This window comes from Chiloscyllium punctatum, chromosome 22 (assembly GCF_047496795.1).
Source record: "Chiloscyllium punctatum isolate Juve2018m chromosome 22, sChiPun1.3, whole genome shotgun sequence".
Taxonomy (NCBI): domain Eukaryota; kingdom Metazoa; phylum Chordata; class Chondrichthyes; order Orectolobiformes; family Hemiscylliidae; genus Chiloscyllium; species Chiloscyllium punctatum.
In genome coordinates this window covers 89,930,041-89,951,478 of record NC_092760.1, presented here as the reverse complement: position 1 = coordinate 89,951,478, position 21,438 = coordinate 89,930,041, and positions in this window count along the sequence as shown.

Sequence of the window (21,438 nt, the reverse complement as noted above, 5' to 3'; positions counted from 1 at the left end):
CAGTTTTGATCCATTCTTTAAAACAGACAATAGAAATGATCCAGGAAATTATAAGCTAGTGAGCTTTACATCAGTCATTGGGAAATTGTTAGAGAAGGTTGTAAAGGATAGGATTTGGAAAAGAATGTCAATATTAAGGATAGTCAGCATGGATTTGTACAGGGGAGATCCTGGCTCTCAAAATTGATTTAAGTTTTTTGAGGAATTGACAAAGAGGATTAATGAGGGTAGGCAGTGAATGTTGTTGACATGGTCTCCACTAAAACATTTGACAAGGGACCTCATGGTGGGCTAGTCCAGAAATTAAGTCAAGTAGGATCCATGGTAAATTGGGAAAATTGAATTGATCATAGAAGACAGAGGTTAGTTGTGCTGGTGTGTTTTCTGACTGGAGCTCTGTGAACAGTGATGCACCACAAGGATCAGTGTTGCTAATAGACAGATATTATATATATATATATCAATGATTTGGATGAAAATGTCAGTAGTCTGATGACCAAGTATGCAGATGATATGAAAATTGGTGGAATGGTGGATAGTGAGGAAAAATACCAAAGGATGCAGCAGGATACAGATTAGTTAGAAAGCTGGATGGAAAAATAGTAGAAGGAATTTAATCTAGACAAGTGTGTGATGGTGCATTTTGGGAAGGCCAGATGCAAGAGGAAGGTATACTGAAACCGGCTGGACCCTCAGGAGCATTGATATATAGAGGGATCTTGGGGTACAGGGCCATAGCTTCCTGACAGCAGAAACACAAGTGGGTAAGATAGTAAAGAAGGTGTATGGCATGCTTGTTTTCATTGGCTAGGGCATTGCGTATAAAAGTTAGCAAGTCATGTTACAACTTTGGAAACATTAGGAATATTGTGTCCAATTCTGTTCCCCACAATATAGAAAGGATATGGTGGCTTTGGGAGAGGTTTACTTGGGCCTGGGTTGGAGTGTATTTGCTGGAAGGAGATGCTGGACAAACTTGGATTGTTTTCACTAGATCATCAGAGGCGAAGAGGTGATCTGATCGAAGTATATAAAATCTTCAGAAGCATGAATGAAGTGGGGGGTGATAGTTGGAGTCTTTTACCTTGGGTTAAAAATGTCAAATACGAGGGACCATAGGTTTAACATAGAGTGGGAAAGTTTAAAGGAGATGTGTGAGAAAAGTTTTTTTCTGCAGAGAGTGGTAAATGCCTGGAACATCCTGTCAGGGGAGGTGGTAGAAGCAGAAACAATGGCTACATTTAGGAGACATTTAGACAAACACAATGACAGGCAGGAAATAGAGGGATACAGACCATGCACATCAGATGGGATTAGTTTTGAATGACATCATGGTCAGCACAGACTTGGTGGGCCGAAGGGCCTATTCCTGTGCAGTACTGTTCTATACTCCATGAAGGTGAGATTAACCATGATCCTATTAAATCCCAGTGCAACCTCAAGGGGATGGACAGCCTACTCCTGTTCCTATTTGTTATGGTCTGATGAAGAGTCACTGGATGTTAACTCTGCTTTCTCTCCAATGGACGCTGCCAGACCTACTAAGCATTTTTTCAGCAATTTCTGTGTTTGTTGATGTTGTTTGTCATTTAAAACTAATGTTATCCAATCATGAAATCATGCCAAATGTTGGGCAGACTGTTGTAAGTTTTACAAGTGAGGGCTGGTTAGACGTAGTCAGTTCTTGTTGTGAATGGTCAAATACAACCTGACAGCCTTTGGACAGCCTACACACCTTACACTCTGTTTTGGTTCTGATTTCTATCATCCACAGTTCATTGGTTTCTTAGTTAGCTAAATAAGCCTGAATGTAGGAAGAGTTATGCTGACCACCAATTTAGGATTGTCAATCACACTCACTATGTGACATGTTTGTATGTATTGGAAATGGCACATATTAATATCCAAGGCCCTGTTCTTTGCAGAGAGAAATAACATACACACATTGTGCCTGTTTGAAGTGAACAAAATAGGTCAAATTCAGAAATCACATGACACTAAGTTATAGTCCAACAGGTTTATTTGAAATCACAAGCTTTCAGAGCGCTGCCCCTTCATCACCTCATGCTTGATGTTTCAAATAAACCTGTTCGACTATAGCCTGGTGTCGTGTGACTTTTGACCTTGTCCACCCCAGTCCAACACCAACACCTCCACATCATATTGACCAACCAGAGTCAATCTGCCTCGTTCAAAAATTAACGAAAGCTTGGGAGTTACCAGTCAGTTATCATTAACTGGTGCATTCTCCACGATAACGGTTCAACTGATCAGAGTCCAACTCGTCAGCTCTCTTCTCCCTTACAGTACAAATGCTGTTAATTCCTTTACATTGGTATTTCTTGTGAATTGCCCTGATGAGTGGAAGAAGAAAAGCTTCAACAAAATGTGTCTTTTTCAGCAATAACTGAGAATAATTTTACACAGAATGAGCAGCATGTTTACAAGGCTAAATGGTCATGGCTGGTGTTTCTGTTGAACACACACATAACCTTCCAAATTCTTCATCCATCAACAAATCCCCAGTTCCTTTATCCCTTTCATGGCCTGAGGAATTTAAAATCACCTTGAGTTTATTGATCAGGCTTTGACTTTGTTACATTTCTAATCTTCGAGGCATTGGAACCTTGAACTGAATTGTCTAATATCTCTCCCACTTGGGCCATCTGGAAGAAATTGGTTGAAAATGGTATGTGAAGAATTCAAGTCTCACAGGCGCTCCTCTTTAATACTTTTTGAGAAGCAGTATTGCTGATATTTCTAGGTCATACAAATAGATTCTCAGTTTCAGTCATTCCATTTATACACTCCTCAGGACCTACTTCTTTCATCAAGTCTTTACTCACCTTATATGGCTCAGTGTCAATTCTTCAGTAACAACATTCCTGTGAAGGGCTTTGGGACATTCTACCGTCCTGAAAGTAGCATATAAATGCATGTCATTGTTAGTTACCTGACTGGACAGCGCTCAACAATATTCACACTGTTTGCAGTCAGTTAGGCAACATCTCCCCTTGGAAAGTCTGGGAGTGTTTTGATCGGACGTTGCTCTGATGTGGGCAAAAGGAGAATGTCAGATTTTTTGCATGCTTAACACTGACAGATGATCAAGAGAAAATGCAAACTGCTTCTCACAATCCTGCCTCAGAAACAAAATGAAAACGCTTTTTACTAATTTCTTCCTAACCTGAAAGCCATAGAAAGAACTAAAAAAAAGTGTAGGATCAGTCTGTTGTCATGCAGATGTCACCTCATCCATGGTAGGGTGCTTGTAAAGATCATGGACACACTGTGTCCAGTCTGAGAGTCTCTTCAGGGACTTTGCAGCAGGTTTGATACATAGAGAATAGGACCTCGTTCTCCACTGTGTGGCCACAAGTCACCAAAATAATGCTGAATTCCCTCTCTGTGTCTAAGAATGGTTCCCCTGTGAATGCAAATATGGAATAACAAAAACCCATGAAAAAGAGTAGTGGGCCACTGGGAGGGGACATGGAAAGGTGTTTTGAGTTAACAAGGTCAATTTATAACTCTTGTTTGCAAACCAGATTTAGATCCTTGTCATAATTTGTATTTTATATAGACTGGAATTGTTCAATTTTTACTGTGGAAAATTAAAATGCTGTGCTCAAAGAATGTAAGAGCTCCCATTTATGCCATTCGAGTTAAGACCTCAGGCTGACCAAACACACTTCATAGGGGAAAGTGAGGACTGCAGGTGCTGGAGATCAGAGTCGAGAGATTGGTGCTGGAAAAGCACAGCCGGTCAGGCAGCATCCGAGGAGCAGAAGAATCTTCATAACTAATGAAGTATCTTTGAAATGTCATCAATGTTGCTGTATAGGGGAATGCAGCAGCTAATTTACACAAACAGAACAATTTAAATTACAATAATTTAATGCAGTTTAAATAATGGCTGGGGAGTCAATTCTGATAATATTGAAGGAAGGATTAAATATCGGTTAAAAACACTCATTGTTTATTCCCTGACCTTCCTCAAAATAGTGCTGAGGCAAATTCCACATCCCCTTGAAGAGGCAGATGTAGAGGGATGTCCTCACACAGCTCATTTTAAATGCCAATCCCTCCAGCTGGCTTTTACTGGGTGGTCAAGATTAAAACTGACCCTCGTGTGTATGACATACACAAACTGAGGTTGCAAAAAAGAAGGCCATTGGAGGATATAACTGATTTCATCTGGTATTTTAGTATTTTTGGCAAAAAAAATAAAACTGACCTTCCAACTCAAATTTGAATTAAATCAGTTGCTTGTTTGGTGCAGACTGTAACGATGAGCTGTGCTGTTAGCTGTGATAAAGGGTGACCATAGACCAACATTATCCTGGTACAGAATCAGATGTTAAAGGAATGACAATGTTGCTTTTGGTGAATCCAGTGTTTTACTATAGTGTGTATTGTGCTCAGCAAGACTGTGTGCAGAGGCTAATGACCTCGTCCTAACGTTGTTGGGCCTGGTAATTCAGGCTTGAGTTTGAATCTCACTGTGGGAGATGGTAGAATTTGGGTTCAATTTTTTTCATCAGAAATTAACATTCTGTGAAATGATTCTTGTAAAAACCCCATCTCGTTCACTATATTCCCTTTGGGGGAAGGAAGTTGCTATCTTTAGCTGGTCATAGAGTCATAGAGGTGTACAGCATGGAACCAGACCCTTCAGTCCAACCCGTCTATGCTGACCAGATATCCTAAATTAATCTAGTCCCATATGCCAGCACATGGTATATATCCTTCTAAGCCCTTACCACTCATCTACCCATCCAGATGCCTTTTAAATGCTGTAATTGGACCAGCCTCCACCGCTTCCTCTGGCAGCTCATTCCATACACACACCACCCTCTATGTGAAAAGGCTGCCCTTTGGTTCCTTTTAAATCTTTCCTCTCCTGCCTTAGACCGATGCCCTCCAGTTTTGGACTCCCCTAACCTGGGAAAAAGACCTTGGTTATTCACCCTATCCTATTTGTAAACCTCTATAAGATCAACCCTCAGCCTCTGATGCTCCAGGGAAAACAGCTCCAACTTATTCAGCCTCTCCCTGTAGCTCAAACCCTCCAACCCTGGCAACATCCTTCTAAATCTTTTCTGAATCTTTTCAAGTTTCACAACATCTTTCCTACAGCAGGGAGACCGGAACTGAATGCAGTGTTTGTCTGGACTACATGTGACATCAGATCAACAACAATGTGGTTATTTCCTCACTGTCCCCTGAACAATTCAGTATGACTAATAAATAACCACTCAGCCAGTGATGCCCTTACCTTGTGAACAAATAAAGGAAAGGAAACATTACTGCACCATGACACATCCCATGAAAAAAAAACATACTTTTCTGGTGTTTCTATAAAACTCTGACTTAATTTGTTTCCAATACCTCGGAAATTCCTCCCTAATGATTTCTCTGGATGTTTTAGTTTATGAAATAACTGCAAACAAAAGAAAAAATGAGCACCACACACATGATGAAAATATGATTGTTGTGAGGGAACTCATTGTGGAGTTTACGAAAGAAAACAGATTACAATGATCTGTGTAGTCTCAGCTCTGTAACAGGTCATTTTCTCATTTGTAAAGGTTCCCCATTATTCCTATCGAAACTATGCTCAAGCCCAGTCTATCCCTGTTCTTTTGATGTTCTGAATCCTCTTCATATCCTAGATAAAAAGTCAGTGATTAAGACAGAGTTCCTGATGGGAAGCATGCTCACTGTGCTCATGGTTTCTTTAACTCGAAGGTTTCTCAATGAATCAAACTTTTCAGTGCTCAGGGGCCTCCACAAAAGCTCCATGAAAAGATGGATAGAGCAATTGTCCTGTTTAGTGATCCGCAAAAGGGATCGAGTCCCTTGTGAAGGGGCCAACACAAAGTCTGACCTGACACTGTGGGAGGAATACAATGAAAGGCCAAGGGGACTAACAAGAGGAAAATGAGGACAATAGGCACTGCAGCCAACACACAACTCCTACCATGCAGACTATGGTGCAGCAACATTAACTGCTTCAGACATATCAAGAGTAAGCGAGGCATAAAGAACTTGACGTTTCCTCCTTGGCGGTGTGGTCTGTCAACTTAAAAGACTAACCAAAGCTTGAAGAAGCTGAGAAAAGGGTCAGGGTGACACAGTGCCTCAGTGAAGAGTCAAAATTCGTTATACTTAAACAAAAATAAAAGTCTGAAGCAGTATTAGTTCAAAGCAAAAATGCCTCGACATTCTTTCAATTTGGGTTTGGAAATGAGCAAGTTATTAGAATCTTTCGGCAAAGTATTTTGCATTTGTCGGCAGCCCATTTTAATTCTCCTTCCTTCCCCCGCCCCTTTCAGAGGGGCTGAAATGAATGGGTGGTAGATCTCCCACAGTCAGATGCCTCACACAGACTGAGTGCATGCGTGGAGCCAAGGAATGGCTAAAGATGTGACTGCTGACTGCTGGTCATGGAACGATGGAGTCAAAAGGAACATTTGCGAGGGACTCAATGGACCCGAGCATAACACTTACCCGAGTATTTATTGTAGTAGGTACCCTGGAACCAATATAAGTGAGACAGTTCGAGTGTGCTGATTTCTACTGAGTCTGAGAGAATCCAATGGTGGGATGGTAATTATAGCAACACAAAGCTGCATTTATATAGCTGTTGGCATTGATAAAACAATTTAAGGCATTTCACTTGAAAGTCATTAAAGTCTGATGCTGAGCCACAGAAAGAGATGTTAGGCTAGGTGAGCAAAATACTCAGCTGAAGAGATCGCTTCCTATTAAAATAACAGATGTTGTAGAGAGGTCCACAGTGTAGCTCCAAGCAGTCAAAGCCATGGCCACCAATGGAGGAAGTCATAGAGTTAGAGAGTTCTACAGCATAAAAGAAAGGCCCTTCAGCCCATCGAGCCTGCACCAGTCAGAAACAGCCACCTCATTATTCGGTCATACAGCTAGGAGTCAGCTATTTGAGGATCATGAAGAAGTCAGATACTTATAGACTGGAGATACAGTATTACAGAGAGAGAAGCCATGAAAGAATTTGATCACAAGAATTCTCAGAGGGAATGGGACTTATTCCACAAACAGTAGGATTTTGATTGACCTTAATTTGTTTAAAATTAATTCACTTTTGGGATGTGGGTGTCATTGCTGAGTGACAGCATTGATTTCCCATCTCCAATTGCAGGTCAGAGCCAATCACATTGCTGTGGGTTTGGAGTCACATGGAGACCAGACAAGGATAGCAGATTTCCTTCCAGGAGTGAGCCAGATGGGTTCTTGATGGCAAAGGTTGCATTGTCATCATTAGGGAGGCTTTTTAATTTCAGATTTTGAATTTAACCATCTGGTAGAACTTTAGCCCAGAGTTTCCAGTTGCTAATCCAGTGATTATGTGCTCATGTTGGACTAGGATGGACAAATTCAGAAGTCACACAACACCAGGTTATAGTCCGTCAGGTTTATTTACATTCACAAGCTTTCAGAGCATTGCTGCTTAAGGATTCACGTGACCTCTGATTTAGTGATATCATCATTGCGCCCCTCTAGATTTACAGTCACGAAACAAGAGAGACTAATCTGCTGACACGTCACGTCACTTCTTCTGAATGTACAAGTTCCTAATCAATACCAAGTATGATACCACTGGGGACTGCCTACTATTACAGCCATCAATGTGTCCTGTCGATTCCAATGTGTCTGTCAATTCATGACAATGCAAAGAAAATTCATATTCATGGATGCAAAGAATATTTCATGACTGTCTCTATGATCTGAAAACTGTTACAAAGGTGAGTCGGCCTCATCACCTGTGAAGTTCTGTAGGTCAGGTCATGAATGGAATTGGTTCTGTATTCCCACAGATAAACACACAGTGTTTTATTTCTACCATCAAAGAACTGGCACACATCAACCCTTTGGACTGGGACTAATTTTGAGAACTTTACGGGTGAATGGCTTCACTTTTTGCAGATGCTTTTTAGTGTGGGCACTGCTTTCAGAAGAGGAGAGCGATCAGCTGGTGGTGCCAGTTGGAGGTCAGATGTGTGCCGTTGCTATGGTGTGTTGAGTAATCCAGAGTAGTTCTAGGTCAGTCATGCATCATTGCTAGGTCGCAGGTAGCTGTGCATGCCATTGTGTTTGATGGATATTGTTTCACAGTTTGGGTTTCGCTTTCTAAAGGACAGAAACTGGTCGAAGAGGTGGTTCCAAACAAAGATTGATTGTGGACCTGCCTGACAATATCATTATCAGATCAAATAGCTCTATATAAATTCCCCACATGGCTGAGTATAATGGGGAAGCACACAAAACAGAAGAGCACATCTCTGATGCCCCCAATCTGTGCTATGGGGTGAGCTAGGCCACAAGTAGGGGCACTTTAATCAACTCCACAACAACATGTTGGGCAAGATACCGAACAAAGCAACTTGATAACAATCTAGCCACACTGCAGATCTGAGGCTGAAAGCTGTCTCAACCCTACAACAGGGAAATAAATTATCTGCATCAGTGTTTACTGTGGAGAAGGACATGGGAGGTACAGAACATGGGGAAATAGATGGTGACATATTGAAAAACGCCCATATTACAGAGGAGGAGGTGCTTGAAACACATAAAAGTGGATAAATCCCCAGGACCTGATCAGGTGTACCGTAGAACTCTGTGGGAGACTAGGGAAGTGATTGTTGGGTCCCTTGCTGAGATATTTGTATTGTTGATAGTCACAGGTGAGATGCTGGAAGATTGGAGGTTGGATAACGTGGTGCCACTATTTAAGAAACGTGGTCAGGAAAGGCCAAGGAACGGTACAGAAATGGGTATTGCAGAAGCTGAAGATTAAAATCAAGATTAGAGTGCTTCACGGATGCTGCCTGACCTGCTGTGCTTTTCCAGCACCACTCTAATCTTGATGCCAAGGAACTATAGACCAGTGACCCTGACATCGGTGGTGGGCAAATTGTTGGAGGGAATACTGAGGGACAGGATGTACATGTATTTGGAAAGGCAAGGACTGATTAGGGATAGTCAACATGGCTTTGTGCGTGGGAAATCATGTCTCATGAACTTAATTGAGCTTTTTGAAGAAGTAACAGAGGATTGATGAAGGCAGAATGATAGACATGATCTATTTAGACTTCAGTAAAACATTCGACAAGGTTCCTCATGGGAGACTGGTTTGCAAGGTTAGATCTCATGGAATACAGGGAGAACTAGTCACTTGGATACAGAACTGGCTTGAAGGTAGAAGACAGAGGGTGGTAGTGGGGGGTTGTTTTTCAGACTGGAGGCCTGTGACAAGTGGAGTGCCACAAGGATTGATGCTGGGTCGACTGCTTTTCATCATTTATATAAATGATTTGGATGTGAACATAGGAGGTACAGCTAGCAAGTATACAGGTGACACCAAAATTGGAGGTGTAGTGGACAGCGAAGAAGGTTATCTCAGATTACAATGGGATCTTGACCAGATGGGCCAATGGGCTGAAGAGTGGCAGATGGAGTTTAATTTAAATAGATGTGAGGGACTGCATTTTGGGCAAGTAAATCAGAACAAGACTTATACACTTAATGGTAAGGTCCTGGGGAGTGTTGCTGATCAGAGACCTTGGAGTGCAGGTTCTTTGTTCCTTGAAAGTAGAACCTCAGGTAGATAGGATAGTGAAGATAGGGAGCAGTATTGACACAGGTAAAATCCCAGCATCGTGGTGAATTGGTTATTTTATAGATGGTAGGCAGCCATCAATATCATTGATCAGATACTCAACTGGATTCGTCACATAAATACCTTGGCAACAACTGCAGGTCAGATGCTAGGAATACTGCAGTGAGTAACTCACCTCCTGACTCCTCAAAGCCTGTCCACCATCTACAAGGCACAAATCAGGAGTGTGATGGAATACTCCTTACTTGCCTGGATGGGCGCAGCTCCAAAAACATTCAAGAAGCTTGACATCATTCAGGTCAAAGCAACCACTTGATTGGCCCACATCCACAAGCATCCACTCCTTCCCACACTGATGGTCAGTCGCAGCAGTGTGTACAATCCTAAGAATTCTTTTATCTTTCAATGTCTCAATATTCTGAACTCCAATGAATACAAGCCCAATTTGCTCAATCTTTCCTCATAAGACAGCCCTCCCATGTCTGAAACATTGTTTAATTCTTGTCAGACTGCCACTGGAAGGAGCTTTAAAAGCATAGTTTTCACACTCAATTTTGTCCTTCCACTGTTCTGGTAGTGCACCTAACTCTCCCAACTCCATCCAAACCCTGGGTTAGCTTGCTAAAAATAACTGAAATGTTTAAAGTGTTAAAATTTTTCATGATATTTGACGTTATCAGCATTTGTTACCCATCCTTAATTGCCATTGAACTGAATGGCTTGCTTGGTCAAGGGGCAGTTAAAACTCAATCACATTGCAATGGGTCTGGAGTCACATGTAGGCCACAGTAGGTAAGGATGGCAGTTTCCTTCCCTAAAGGACATTAGTGAATCAGATGGAGTTTTATAACAATCAGCAGTAAGTTTATGGTCATCATTAGGCTCTTAATTCCAGACCTTTACTAAATTTAAATTCCAACAATATGCCATAGGATTTGAACCCAGGTCCCTGGAACGTTGCCTCTATCTCTGGATTAACAAACCAGTGATAATATCAACAAACCATCACCCCCCCCTTGGCACCGTGCTTTATATAAATTATTCTGTTATTGGCAAGTGACTGATTCCCTTATCACAACATGATTATCAGAGCATTTAAATTTTCAAAAAAATATATTAATATTCTTAAGGTTAGAACTATTAAAGAACCAAGGTATTTAAATGACCAGCTCTTTAAAACTTGTCTGAGTCTGAGCAGTCTAACAAACTCTTCTGGTAATTTCATTGGCGGAACACTAACTTAATACATGGTCACTTTTCACAATTTACCTTTATCATGGAGTGGGGTTGTGGTTGCTTGTAATGTTATTGTTTAATTTACAGCTAAAATATGTTACTAAGGTAGTAGCTGTCTTTGACATGGGATTATGAATAGACGTCTATTTGTTCTGATCAGATTGTTCCAATAAATGCTGGCCTAGCCAGTGATGTCCTCATCTTGTTAATGAGGAGTCATTGAGTCATAGAGACTACAGCATGGAAACAGACCCTTGGTCCAATCTGTCCATGCCGACCAGATATCCCAACCCAGTCTAGTCCCACCTACCTGCACCTGACCCATATCCCTCCAATCTCTTCCTATTCATTATCCATTGAAATGCCTTTTAAATGTTACAATTGTACCAGCCTCCACCACTTCCTCTGGCAGCTCATTTCATACACATACCACCCTCTGTGGGAAACAATTGCCCCTTAGGTCTCTTTTATATCTTTCTCCTCTCACCTTAAACCTATGCTCTCTAGTTCTGGACTCCCCCACCCCAGAGAAAAGACTTTGCCTATTTACCCTATCCATGCCCGTCATAATTCGTAAACCTCTATAAGGTCACCCCTCAGCCTTTGACGCTCCAGGGAAAACAGCCCCAGACTGTTCAGCCTCTCCCTGTAGCTCAAAACCTCCAACCCTGGCAACATCCTTGTAAATCTTTTCTGAAGCCTTTCAAGTTTCGCAATATCTTTCTGATAGGAAGGAGATCAGAATTGCACACAATATTCCAACAGTGGCCTAACCAATGCCTTTTACAGCTGTAACATGACCTCCCAACTCCTGTACTCAATACTCTGACCAATAAAAGAAAGCATACCAAACGCCTTCTTCACTATCCTATCTACCTGCGACTCCACTTTCAAGGAAAGGGTTGGTGGGGGAGCTCCAGAACCAGGGGTCATAGTTTAAGGATAAAGGGTAAACCTTTGAGGACTGAGATGAGGAGAAATGTCTTCGCCCAGAGAGTTATACCTCTGTGGAATTCACCATCAAAGAAAATGGTTAAGGTCAAATATTTTGTGATTTCTAGAAGAAGGTAGATAAAGCACTTGGGGCTACAGGGATCAAAGAGTATGTGGAGAAACAGGAGCAAGCGATTGAGTTGGATGATCAGCCATGATCATACAAAATGTTGGAGCAGGCTCAATGAGGTCAAACTCCTGTTCTGAACTTCTGTGTTTCTATGTGTCATCAGAAGTGTTATCATTCGGCCAATGCTCTCATCCATATCATGGATATAGGTTGTAAATAGTAAAGGTCCCAGCATTGATCCTTGCAGTACCACACTCAGGTCAGCTTGCTAACCTGAAAAAGACCCAACTCTGCTTCCTGTTAGCTAACCAATACTTTATTCACATTGTCCTCCTACACCATGTGTTCTAATCTTTTTAAGTAACATTTGATGAGGCGCCTTATCTAACATCTTTTGGAAATCTACATGCAGCACATTGCCCAGTTCCCAAGACACGGTGGCTCAGTGGTTAGCACTGCTGCCTCACAGCACCAGGGCCCCAGGTTCGATTCCAGCCTCAAGCAACTGTCTGTGTGGAGTTTGCACATTCTCTCTGTGTCTGCGTGAGTTTCCTCCGGTTTCCTATCACAGTCCAAAGATTGCAGATTAGGTGAATTGGCCACTCTAAATTGCCCATAGCGTTAGGTGCATTAGTCAGAGGGAAATGGGTCTGGGTGGGTTACTCTTCGGAGGGTCAGTGTGGATTGGTTAGGTCAAAAAGCCTGTTTCCAAACTGTAGGTATTCTAATCTAATTTCTCTGTGCTGTGTAAATGTTACTCCATCAAAAACTCTAATAGTGCTGGTAAAAGACACATTTTGGTGAAGCTTTTTGTCTTCTGCTCATCAGGACATTACACAAGAATACCAATTCATGGGGAAAACCAACATTTAATTCTCCAGGTGAAGACTCTGCTGATTGTTTGCAAAGTAAAATCTAATTGGTCAACATGTTGCTACGGAGGTTGCACCCATTACTAGTGATTGACAGTTAACAGCCAGCCTTTGTTTAAATTTTAAACTAAGTAGATTGACTCTGATTGCTCAGGGCCAAATGCAGGCAAATGGGACTAATTTGGTTTGGAACGTTTGGTTGGCATGGGGACAAGTTGGACCAAAGGGTCAATTTCCGTGCTCTACATCTCTATGACTCCATGATTCTATAAATCTGGACAGTGTAAAGATGATCCATTCCAGGATAACAGGTGAGTGTCGAGGTCTTTCAACTATGGCAAGTGGTAGAATCAGGCTAAAAATTAAGAAGTGACCTTATGGAAGTTAAAATCTGTGGAAACTTTATAGAACTTCTAAAATCATGAGGGGTATAGATAGGGTTAATGGTGGGTGCCTTTTCTCTATGGTGGGGCATTTCAAGACTAGGAAGCACATTTTAAAGAGAAGAGAGACTTAATAAACACATGATGAGGCAAATATTTTACACAAAGAGTGGTTCGCTTGTAGAATGAACTTCCTGAGGAAGTGGTGGGTGTGGGTACAGTTACAACACGTTTAAAAGACATTTGGATAAGGACGTGAATAGGAAGGATTTGGAGAGGTATAGGCCAGGAGCAGGCAGGTAGGACTAGTTTCATTTGAGTTTATATTCAGGATAGACTGGTTGGACCAAAAGGTCTGTTTCTGTGCTGTATGACTCCATGAGGTGCTATAGGGCAGAGTGGACAGATACTGAGGTGAGTTTGAGATGTTCACACGAGGAAACGCATTAGGCCTTGAGGAGAGAAACTCTCTGTAAGACTCATTGGAAATGACAGGAAAGAGTCAGGGCCAAGCCTCACAGTCCATCAGCCACCCTAATATAGCTCAATGATCAAACATTCATTCAGTATCAAAGTCAACCTTAGCAGTGGAGCATTAATTGGATTCCAATGGAAGGTTTCAATTTATAAATAAAACCTGTACACACGCTTTAAGCCAGTAGAGCCAATACTGAAGCATACTCTCATTTGTTCATTAAATGGTGATTCAACTTTCTCTCAAATAGCTTCCACACTAAATTTATCAAGTGGAGGAATCTGATTATTAATCATACAGCATCAGTCTAGGAGAGTAAGAAATAGCCAGTGTTCCATTTCTAGAAGAACCAACAATGACCTGTATTTATATAACCCCTCTCACATGATAAATCATTCCTCAGAGCAATATTCCCCCGTGAAATCAGAATCGCAGACTGAGAATTTTCAACGAAGAACATGAGAAAATGAGAAATAGGAGCAGGGGCAGGTCATACAGTCCCTTGAGCCTCTTTTCATTGAATAAGATCCTGACTGATCGTTGATCTGGATGAAACGTTAAATGACTATTAGTAAGTTGTTTGGAATGGGGCTTACTTCCCATTAATGAAGGTTTAGGTATTTATCCACATTAAATATCTCATTAAACATTCATTCCTGGGACATGGGCATCACTAGCTGGGCAGCCTTTATTGCCAGTCCCTAGAAGGTGGGGGTGAGCTGCCTTCTTGAACTGCTGCAGTCCACCTGCTGTGGGTAGACTCACTGTGCATTAGGAAGGGAATTGCAGGATCTTGTTTCAGTGATGCTGAAGGAACAGCAATCTATTTCTATTGCTCCTCATGACATCTTATCTGCTCCAGCCAACTCTACCCTCTCGCTTATATAATTACCCTTATTCAAGCTCAGCACCATTGTTTCTGACTCAAATTCCTCACTCTCAAATTGAATGCTAAAATCTGCCATGTTATAGTCATTATTCCCTGGGGTTTTTGTTTTAACTCTGAGATCTTATTAAGTTGACATCATTTCACGTAATCAAATCCAAAATAGCCTGGTTGGACCACAGTACATTGTACTCAGGGACTGCCCGGAATGTTTTCTATGAATAATCTTGTAGCTACCTCTGCAAATTTGAGTTTTCTGATCTACATGCAGATTAAACTTACCCAAGATCCATACACAGCTTTTGTTACATACCTTCATTATCTCCTCATTTATTCTTTGCCCTAGGGCACGGCTACTGTTAGGGGACCCAGAGGCTACTCCTACCAACATCTTCTTAGACTTGTTATTTATTACCTTCACCCAGATGGAATCTATATCTTCCAAACCATGACCATTTCCTCATACTGTGTTTAGTCCTTCTCTTACTAACAAAGCTACCAGCTCTGCCATTTTCAAACATCACATGCTCTGAATATTTAGCTGCTAGCACTGACCACTTTGTAATTATTTTTCTGTTATAGCCATGAGATTTTACATAATGGCAACTATTTGTGCCATTCATTTGTGTATTTTGTTCGGAATACTGCATGTATTAATTTTGCTCTTACCACTTCTCTTTTTTTGACCACACTTGCTGCTGATTTTTTATGCCTGTATACTCTGTTCCTTGCTGTCCTGTTCTGCGCACCATTATTTAAATAACTGCTCGGCAATATTGCTACGTTGTTTTGCTTTCTCACCCTGCATTTCCCCTCTTTCAATAGCTGGATTCTATGGATCGTCCACCGATAGTGTTAACAGCACTGTGTCATAACAAGGTTAACATCATCAGCAGAAAAGAGTTCGGTTCCATCAATGTCCAAGTCACCATCAGTACCATATCTTAGAAATCTTCACCAGGTACCTGGAAGCTATGTTTGGGTTGAGAGAATGAGAAAACTCACTAAGATAGAGAAATCTACCATGAAACTCAACAGAAATGATGCTTTGACAAGAAATCACAAGATTCTGCTGCAATATTTATATCTTCTTCCATCTTATTTCAATAGTTCCTTTAATCTGTTTGTTACATTTTGTGTTGTAATGTTGTGACACATTGCTCCTTGCTGAAGTCCACAACTCTACTCCATTATCAATGTTACACATGTTTTATTCTGGCAGGGTTAGAGTCATCACATATGCCTGAAATAACCCCATGTACCCACTGTCTCCTCCATAATAACTAATGATTTCACAAAAGACAAGACGAAGCAACAAAGTTAAATGTTACCTTTTTGTTACCTGAGCTGTCAACTGTTGCTTTGTACTCATATGTTCAAACATAGATAAAGCTGGGACTAAGTTGGACACTTGATTCTTCAATGGATACATGTGCTCTTCATCTGACACAATTGCAAATTTGTAGAGAGGATGCTTGATTGGAACTGTAAGGAGATGTCTCATTGAGGCGAGGAAATGTTGTGGGTGGCACGGTGGCACAGTGGTTAGCACTGCTGCCTCACAGTGCCAGAGACCCGGGTTCAGTTCCCGCCTCAGGTGACTGTCTGTGTGGAGTTTGCACATTCTCCTCGTGTCTGCGTGGGTTTGCTCCGGTTTCCTCCCACAGTCCAAAGATATGCAGGTCAGGTGAATTGGCCATGCTAAATTGGCTGTAGTGTTAGGTAAGGGGTATGGGTGGGTTGCGCTTCGGCAGGTCGGTGTGGACTTGTTGGGCCGAAGGGCCTGTTTCCACACTGTAAGTAATCTAATCTAATCTAAAAAAAAAGAAATGTTTATTTAAATTCCCTCTTCATAATGTTGCTTTTGGCTGGTAACTTACTGAAAGGCTTTGATTGGGAGGGCGTACAGTGTATCCCAATGAACATGGAAGTTATTGCTAATGCTGCCTCCAAAGGACCTCAGTTTCTACCTTTGTGCTCCAGAGTCATTGTTACCTCCATCGTCCTTTAATCACTGCATTGCCTACGTCAGAACTTGATCACTCTTATCATCTTTTTTCCCACATTCCAACAGTGAACACACTTAAAAACGGCATCACTGACTATATGTCATGAAAGGGTCCTGAAACATGTCAATTCTTTATTTCCCAATCTGACAGCACCTCTTGATAGAATTGCCAGAGACAATCTTGCCATCACATAGCTCATTCCAAAGTTGCCTTATCTCCAGCCACTAACCTTTCTCTTGTTTACTGCTCCTTTATTTTCTGCCTTCTTTAATTGAACTGATCAGTTTACCTCTGAGCTTTTCCCCTTTGTTACTTCCAGATATGCTGTCTGACACATTCTCCCTCCTTGCTTGACTTTTATCATGTTAAATCTATCCTCGGTACATTCTACTTTTACACATTCTTTTCTTGTGCTGCTAAAGTTGCCTATTTCCTTTTTTGAATCTTTTCATCTCAGAAAAACATTTCAGATGTTTCGAGCCCAGCCTTTGTGATTTATCATGCACCCGCCTTCAAGAGCTATATAGTTCCCTTTTGTGCTGTGCAAGAATTATTTTAAGATGGTGACTGTAAAGTTTGTCATTCTTTCCTGTGTTTTCTCTAGATGTTATTTTTGCATGTAACAGTGAGTAAGAGCTTACTTTACTGACACTGAACTCAATCTTGTTTCTTAAATTCAAAGCTGATAGATCCACCTGAGTTGATGACCATGCCCCAGGTCACCTTCATTGGTGGCAAAACATAACCAGTATCAAAGTCAACTCAATACAAAACATTTATTCAGGTACGTGGCTGACTTTGCAATGAGAAATAACTACACAGAGGCTGGTATCCCATCATCAAGTCACCCTTTCCTTATACATTTTCAGTCCACTACCTGTGGCCAGCCAGCTCCGAGTCAGTCCCTGAACAAGGAGATTCTGAAACCCCTATTTACATTGATCAGCCAGGGCTCCCTGATTGGCCCATGTTAACAACCGTAATCAAGGATCTCATAGTCAATGAGATTCACCTGGTTCCAATCACTATACAATGTTAATTCCTTACCACAACTGGAATTGACGAATTGGCCCTTCCACATGTAGAAATTTAAGAATAAATTGTTTGTGTACATCTGAAGGATGTATGATGCATTTGAAGACCTGTTTCCCACTTCTGTTATGCTAAAACTGTTCTCTTGCCTCCAAGATTTTCGATTAATTGTACTGCTAGTTTCTTGTTAAATCAAAATGCAAGTTCTAATTCCTAGAGCACCCACTGTGCAGCAAAGAACAGCCATTCCAATCAGTCAGTTCCAATCAGTCAGTTCCAATCTTTTCAAGGCTACACGTGCTATCGTAAGGACAGACTGATGGGCAGAGGGGGTGGGGTGGCCTTGTTGGTAAGGGAGGATATTCAGTCCCTTGTGCAGGGGGACCTAGAGTCAGGGGGTGTAGAGTCAGTGTGGATAGAGCTGCGAAATACTAAGGGTAAAAAGACCCTCTTGGGAGTCATCTACAGGCCCCAAACAGTAGTCTGGATGTTGGATGTAAGATGAATCAGGAGCTGAAATTCGCCTGTCGCAAAGATGTTACTACAGTTGTTATGGGGGATTTTAACATGCAGGTAGACTGGGAGAATTAGGATGGTATTGGACCTCAAGAAAGAGACTTTGTGGAGTGCCTCAGAGACGGATTCTTAGAGCAGCTTGTGCTGCAGCCGACCAGGGAGAAGGCAATTCTGGATCTGGTATTGTGTAACGAACCAGAATTGGTCAGAGATCTCGAAGTGAAGGAGCCATTGGGAAGTAGTGACCATAATACATTAAGATTCAATCTGCAATTTGAGAGGGAGAGGGTACAGTCAGAAGTGACAGTACTTCTGTTGAATAAAGGGAACTATGGAGCTATGAGGGAGGAGCTGGTTCACCGGTGCAATACCTTAGCAGGGATGACCGTGGAGGAACAATGGTGGATATTTCTGTGTATAATGCAGAAGTTGCAGGATCAGTTCATTCCTAAAAGGAAGAAAGATCCCAGGAGGAGGCATGGGCGGCCGTGGCTGACGAGGGAAGTTAAGAAACATATAAAGTTAAAAGAGAAAAAGTATAACACAGCAAAGATAAGTGGGAAAACGGAGGACTGGGAAGCTTTTAAAGAACAACAGAGGATTACTAAGAAGGAAATATGCAGAGGAAAAATGAGGTACGAAGGTAAACTGGCCAATAATATAAAGGAGGATAGTAAAAGCTTTTTTAGGTATGTGCAAGGCAAAAAAATGGTTAGGACTAAAATTGGGCCCTTGAAGACAGAAACAGGGGAATATATTACGGGGAACAAAGAAATGGCAGAAGAATTAAATGGGTACTTCAGATCTGTGTTCACTGGGGAAGACACAAGCAATCTCCCTGAGGTAACAGTGGCTGAAGGACCTGAACTTAAGGGAATTTATATTTGCCAGGATTTGATGTTGGAGAGACTGTTAGGTCTGAAGGTTGATAAGTCTCTGGGGCCTGATGGTCTACACCCCAGGGTACTGAAAGAGGTGGCTCGGGAAATCGTGGATGCGTTGGTGATTATTTTCCAGAGTTTGATAGATTTGGGGTCGGTTCCTGAGGATTGGAAGGTGGCTAATGTTATACCACTTTTTAAGAAAGGTGGGAGAGAGAAAGCAGGAAATTATAGACCAGTTAGTCTGACCTCAGTGGTGGGAAAGATGCTGGAGTCTATTATAAAGGATGAAATTACGGCACATCTGGATAGTAGTAACAGGATAGGACAGAGTCAGCATGGATTTATGAAGGGGAAATCATGCTTGACTAATCTTCTGGAATTTTTTGAGGATGTAACACTGAAGATGGATGAGAGAGATCCAGTAGATGTAGTATACCTGGACTTTCAGAAAGCTTTTGATAAAGTCCCACATAGGAGGTTAGTGAGTAAAATTAGGGCGCATGGTATTGGGGGCAAAGTACTAGATTGGATTGAAAATTGGTTGGCTGATAGGAAACAAAGGGTAGTGATAAACGGCTCCATTTCGGAATGGTAGGCAGTGACCAGTGGGGTACCACAGGGATCCGTGCTGGGACCGCAGCTTTTTACAATATATATTAATGATATAGAAGATGGTATCAGCAATAACATTAGCAAATTTGCTGATGATACAAAGCTGGGTGGCAGGGTGAAATGTGATGAGGATGTTAGGAGATTACAGGGTGACCTGGACAAGTTAGGTGAGTGGGCAGATGCATGGCAGATGCAGTTTAATGTGGATAAATGTATGGTTATCCACTTTGGTGGCAAGAACAGGAAGGCAGATTACTACCTCAATGGAATCAATTTAGGTAAAGGGGCAGTACAAAGAGATCTGGGTGTTCTTGTACACCAGTCAATGAAGGTAAGCTTGCAGGTACAGCAGGTAGTGAAGATGGCTAATAGCATGCTGGCATTCATAACAAGAGGAATTAAGTATAGAAGCAAAGAAGTGCTTCTGCAGCTGTACGGGGCCCTGGTGAGACCACACCTGGAGTACTGTGTGCAGTTCTGGTCTCCAAATTTGAGGAAAGACATTCTGGCTATTGAGGGAGTGCAGTGTAGGTTCACGAGGTCAATTCCTGGAATGGCGGGGTTACCTTACACGGAAAGACTGAAGCGACTGGGCTTGTATACCCTTGAGTTTAGAAGACTGAGAGGGGATCTGATTGAAACATATAAGATTATTAAAGGATTGGACACTCTGGAGGCAGGAAACATGTTTCCGCTGATGGGTGAGTGCTGAACCAGACGACACAGCTTAAAAATACGGGGTAGACCATTTAGGACAGAGATGAGGAGAAACGTCTTCACCCAGAGAGTGGTGGCTGTGTGGAATCCTCTGCCCCAGAGGGCAGTGGAGGCCAAGTCTCTGGATTCATTTAAGAAAGAGTTGGATAGAGCTCTCAAAGATAGTGGAATCAAGGGTTATGGAGATAAGGCAGGAAGAGGATACTGATTAGGAATGATCAGCCATGATCATATTGAATGGCGGTGCAGTCTCGAAGGGCTGAATGGCCTACTCCTGCACCTATTGTCTATTGTCTATTGTCTATTGATGCAAAATTATATTTCATTGCAACTATCTTAAAAATCACATTGCTTCACTGCATACAAACTTTGGTTATAAGCCACCCTTGACAGTAGCAACACTGTTTGTAATAGTTAGTTCTCATAGGAACCATGATCACTAATCACAAGTAAATGTTTTCACCAAAATATACAGACTTTTTCACAAGATAAAGATGTATTGGTTCACTTTCTCTCATTATCATTAAGGAATGGGGTAGCACAGTGACTCTTTGGTTAGCACTGCTGCCTCACAGTGCCAGGGACCCGGGTTCAATTCTATCTTTGGGTAACTGTCTGTGTGGAGTTTGTACATTCTCCCCGCGTCTGTGTTGGTTTCCTGCGGGTCTCCAGTTTTTTCCCACAGTCCAAAGATGTGCAGGTTAGGGTGGATTAGCCTTGCTAAATTGCCTATTGTGCCCAGCTGGTTTAGAAACGGGAAATGCAGGGTTACAGGGATGTGTCCGGGTGGGATGCTGCTCAGAGGGTGGTGAGGAACTTTTGGGCTGAATGGCGTGTTTCCACACTGTAGGGATTCTGTGAATGGTTGAGAGTTGCCTACATGAATACACCTGAGTACAGGTGACAGATTAGTGTTGCTATAGATGTAGAGTCATCTATCAGAAAAGCCGTGTAAGAACGGTAGATTAGCTTCCCTAGTGGACCTTGGTGAACCAGATGAACTTTTCTGACAATTCAATAAAATCATGTCCACCGTTACTGATATTGGCCTTTACTCCTGATTGCGATTAACCTCATGGAAAAGTTTGGATTTGA